General features: G+C 30.0%; 1 protein-coding gene across 3 annotated transcripts in view; it reads right to left on the bottom strand.

Moving 5' to 3' along the window:
- The window catches only part of DPP10 (dipeptidyl peptidase like 10), a 1,448,345-nt gene that overhangs the window by 15,697 nt on the left and 1,427,045 nt on the right, over nt 1–5,603 (bottom strand). The gene's annotated exons all lie outside the window — the stretch shown is intronic.

Below are 5,603 nucleotides of genomic sequence, written 5' to 3' on the forward strand. Positions count from 1 at the left end.
GTGAGAGTTTTTTTTATTCTTGTTATGACCTTGTACTGAACTAATAAAAAGTAATTAATCTTGACTAAAAATTTGAGCCATAAGTCTACACTTGGATTTGTGGTCCCAATTCAGCATATGCAATTAAAAATAAAACATAATACATAAATACAAATGCAACACAAGTATCAAAGTATTCCCATAGATAAAAGTCCAAGAAAGATAAGTTTATCTACAGGTAAATAAATTGTACACAAGGAAAAGTATCACTATGACTGAAAGCCAGCAGAAATAACAGGCAAGAGAAACCAATTCTCAAAAATAAGAGATTTTTGTTTGATAAAATATAAAATATCAAATGAAGAGGCTGAATATATTTTAAAAAATACACAGCAGCAAAGCAAGAGTTAAAATATAGCTAAACATTTTTATAGAAAGCCCAGGTAAACTTCTAGTAACAAATTTTATTTTAAACAATGAATTAGAAAACCATTAATCCCATGTGAAGAGAGAATTATTGGACTATAGAAGAAAGTATGACACAGAATTAAATACCAAAAGATACTGAGAAAAGTTTATAAAATAAGCATGTTAAAGTGAGATTTCAACACATTTTTAGTAAGAGTTTAAGGAGGATAAGAAGTTATGACAATATTCTAATAGAAAATTGATAATTAATACAACCTAAACATGGTTAATGAAAAAAAATCTATACTATGCACATATTAGAAAAAACAGAACACCAAAGAAAATTATCTTTTAAAAATATGAAAGCTTCAATATTGCTTAGATGTCAGTTATCTCTATGCCAGGTGATTTATAGATTCAAAACAATTCACATAAGAAATCCCTACAGTGAATTTTTTTAAGGAATTAAAGTGATTCTAAAATGTATAAAGAAATGTAATACATTTAGATGAGTCAAAAGAACTTTGAAAAAGGAGACCAACTATGAAAAAACTATTATCTGATTTTAAGATACTACTATCTGATTTTAAGATATGATATGAGGATGAATTTTACAGTATGTTGATAATATGTCAATTAAACATGATGAAAAGGGGAAGGAATAGGTTTGCAGTTGTAACATGCTTTCTGTGATTTAGTATATTTTAGTATCAAACTGTAAGTTGCACAATCTGAATGGTCAACAAATCAGTTTTATTAAAATATTCCTATATGAAGCAATAAACACATGAAAAGGTGTCCAGTATTATTAGTTCTCAGTAAACTACAAACGAAAATAAAATAAATCCCTCTATTCATCAATTGTGAATGGTTTAAAAAGGCTGATAATGTTAACTGTTGGTATAGATGTAGAACAAATGAAACTCTCCTATATTGTTCCCATAAAATAAAATATAAAATATGAGTACTTTCAAAAGAGTATGGAAATTCCTTATACAAGTAAACATGGACTTACTATATGACTTAACAATTCTACTCTTTTATGTTTACAAAGAATATAAAAATATATGTCTACACAAAAACAAGTACACAATGTTTACAATAACTATAGACAATACTAAAAACAACATAAATGTTCATCCATACATGAATGGATAAACAAATCATTTTATAGTCATATAATAAAATACTTCTCAGCAGTATAATTGAACAAACCAAAATTATATTTAGAAAAATAATGAAAGAGAAAAAAATAATCAATTCACAAAAATGGAAGACAGAAGACAAATAATAGGACAGATAATAGGCACATATAATGAAAACAGTAACATTTAAATTTATCAGTAATTAGAAAAAATATAAATGAATATAATCTTCAACCAATACATAGAAATTGGCAAAAAGATAAAAACATATTTCTCTCTCTCTCTCTCTCTCTAAATCATGAGGACAAGGACTGAAAATAATAAGATGGAAAGGCTGATAAGTACATATCAATGAAAAATGCTGTTATTTTAATTTTAATATAAAAATCATCTTTAATGTAAAAATTAACAGGGATAAGCTGGGTCAATAACAACAATAAAAGGTTAAGTTTATCCAGAAGATATAATTCTGTAGTTGTAGGAACTGAATAATAGTCCTAATATACATACACACACACACACACACACACACACACACACACACCATGGAATAGTACTCAGCCATAAAAAGGAAAGAAACAATGGCATTTACATCAAACTGGAAGGAATTGGAGACCATTATTCTAAGTTAAGTAACTAAGAATGAAAAAGCAAACACAGTATATTCTCACTCATAAGTGGAAGCTAAGCTATGGGGATTCAAAGGCATAAGAATGATGCAATGGACTTTGGGGACATGGGCGAAAGGGTGAGAGGCGAGTAAGAGATGAAAGACTACACATTGGGTACAATATACACTGCTCAGGTGATGGGTGCACCTGAATCTCAGAAATCAACACTAAAGAACTTATTCATGTAACTAAACACCACCTATTCCCCAAATCTCTGTTGAAATAAAACAACAAAAAGAAAAACATCAAGTCACTAAACAAAAATTCTAAGAACTCTAGTGAAGAAACTGATGGGCTGATAAAATTGCTAATCAGGATCAAGTAAAACAAACAAACAAAAATAATTACATAAAATTAAATAATTGATAAAGGTAAAAAAATTATTCCCTTTTTAACTCATAAATCAATTGAAATTTCAAAGTATTTTTGTTATCCTGATCAATTCTGTTACCACTGTTCAATTATAGTCAGTAAATTACAGAAAAGTAGAGAAATGTTATTTCATTCAATTTGAAATGAAAATAAGAACAATTCAGAAGACAGAGCCTTATCCTGAAAAATAAAGAGATACACTAAATATTAATAAATACACTCTATATCTGTACTAGTGAAAAATACCTGAGAGCATCTCAAAGGGATTTTTAATTTAAATGCTTATGTTAGAAAGGAAGAATAAAAAATTAATAAACTAGACATTCAACTTAATAATTGATGGATAAAATGGATGTATAAAGTAGAAGAAAAGTAAGAATGGCAAGAATATAAACTAGTAAAGTAAAAAACAAAGATAAATAGAGAACAACCAGGCCAGAAAATATAGTTCACTGAAAAAAAAAGAGAAAGATGAAGGAGAGAAAAAAAGGAAGACCAAGAGCAATAAAGGAAGTACGTGAGTGCGAATGAGAGGAGGAGAGTGCCCCAGCAAAAGCAAGGAGACACTAGTAAGTCATAACAGAAATCAAAATGGGATATTACCACCACAAGTGAAATGGTTAAACATGTAATAAGAGGTCATTATTATACATTACTGTTTGTGTAAATTTCTGAAAAGTTATATGAAGTGAAAAAAGTATTCTTTTCAAAGTACTAAAAGTGACTCCAGAAGAAATGAAATAAAATGTTAATAGTCTTTTATTGATTACATAAATTTAAAAACTAATTAAATTTTTAATACAAAACAGAAAGCTATATCCCCAAATGTCTTTATAATATAGTTCCAATTTTAAGCAAAATTTTCCAGGCAATCAGTATAGCAAGAACATTGTTTTCCAACCCGTTTTATGAGTTTAGCATAACCTAATTTGAATCTGAAATAGGTACATTTCAAGAAAAAAAAAATCACAAGGCCTACTGAATCTTAAGATTAACAGTGTTTTTTATATGCTGAGAAATTCAACTTTTAATTTATAACCCAGTCACAGATATGCATATTTGTTTGATTGACCTGGAATATCTTTTTTCTATTTAAGATGAAGTCATTCATATTTTCACTTGTTTTTATACTATGTCACTCTTTTAGTTTTCCAGAGTCATTTGCTCTGAGGCATATACAACGATGACTAGGGGAAAAAGATTTTGAACTTCTAAATTTGAGGCCTAGAGTGTTATTTTTCCATGGTTTCTAGGCTCAGATTCTAATTTCACAGCCACTATGGAAGATCCTCTACCATCTCTTCCTAGTCTTCCTCTCATTCTTACTGCCTATCATTCTTCCAATACAGTCAACTACTTCATGTTTTCCACACATATTCCCCTTACCAACACTGTGCATTTGCATGAGCCTCTTTTCCTTCTCCTCTACCTGCTGATCACCACCTAGCTCATGTTGCTCTTTTCCATGAGGCATTTTGCAACCCTTTGAATCTTCTCTGAATTTCCACGAATGTTTGTAAAAACTTATTTGGTCCTTTATGCTTATTTATGTGTGTAGTAAGAAGAGCCCTGAAATATATAAGCCCTGAACTACTTGTAAATTATTACATATCTCAGGACTGTTAGAGAGTAAAATGTTCCCTACTGCATGTATTTTTTTTGTATGTGGTAAAAACATATAACATAAAACTTACCCTATTAACCACTTTTAAACACACAGTTTTGTAGTGTCAGGTATATATTCGTTTCTGTGAAACAAATTTCCAGAACTTTTTCATCTTGCAAATATGAAACTATATATCCATTAAAAAATAACTTCCCTTTTTTCTCTCCCCTCGAACCCTGGAAAGTGTCATTTCATTCTTTGTTTTCATGAACTTAGCCACTCCAGCTATCTCATGCAGTAAGTAGAGTTACACAGTCTTTGTCCTTCTGTGCCTATCTTCACCTAGTACAATGTCCCTAAGGCTTAACAGTGCTGTAATATGAGACCAGATTTTGTTTTACCTTTTAATATATCTAGGGTTTCCATTTCTTTGGAATAATCACTTTCTTAGAGGTTTATTTTATTTTATTATTTTATTTTTTTTATCTTTACTACTAGGGATGCACTTTCAGTTATTTACTTGTTTATGTTGGAGGAGCAATGCTCACAAAATATTTCTACTTATCTGTTGACTATTATTGACAATAAGCGTAGAATACTGTAAAGGCATGTTACACTGCATATATCTGAAGTGAAGAGAGGATGGTGGTGATTTGCACCGATTTATATTTTGCTCATTTGTTAAGTGTTTTTCTATTCGCCCACCTGTCATTGTGTACCACTAAAATTTATGCCCCAATTAAAGCTACCAGTTATTTTATATCATGGATCTCTAGGTTACTTATGAATAGTAGAAAATATACTATGTTTAAAACCGTGAACACCAGGAATTTGCTTTATTTCTAAACTAAAATAGTTCAAGGTCTCCCCCTTTTTTTTTTCATGTTTTTACCTTTATAATATATTGTCCACTGATGTATTAAAAACTAGCTCAATAAATATCTATATGAGGTCTATTTTCCCACTGTCAAAATGATAGTGAATCTGACATAACAGTTACTGCAATAAGTAAATATCATGCAGAGAGCACAGAAGACATAATTATCCACACTGGTCATCTTTCAGCTTCTAAGCCTGTCATCTGTTTTCCTAAGATTGCTATACTTGCTAGTTTTTTTCCTATGGAGAATATTTTGCTTCAAGAGATTTGTTTGACCAGCTTCGATTTGCTATTTAGGTATTGGCTTAAATATAACCTCATCAGAGAGGCCCAAATTGACCACTCAACCTAATGACACTAGCCATTTCTGCAGTTACATTTTATATATCAGTTTTCTTTGTTTTCCTTATGAGGCTTATTACTGTATGAAACTATGTTTTGCATTTACTATTTCCCCATTCTGAAACATAATAAGCTTCATGAAAACAAAGCCCCCTTTTTTCCTGTTGTTGCTCTATTTCTTTTCTTTTTTTTTTTTTTTT

Source organism: Cebus imitator, unplaced genomic scaffold (genome assembly GCF_001604975.1).
Source record: "Cebus imitator isolate Cc_AM_T3 unplaced genomic scaffold, Cebus_imitator-1.0 Scaffold95, whole genome shotgun sequence".
NCBI classification, from domain to species: domain Eukaryota; kingdom Metazoa; phylum Chordata; class Mammalia; order Primates; family Cebidae; genus Cebus; species Cebus imitator.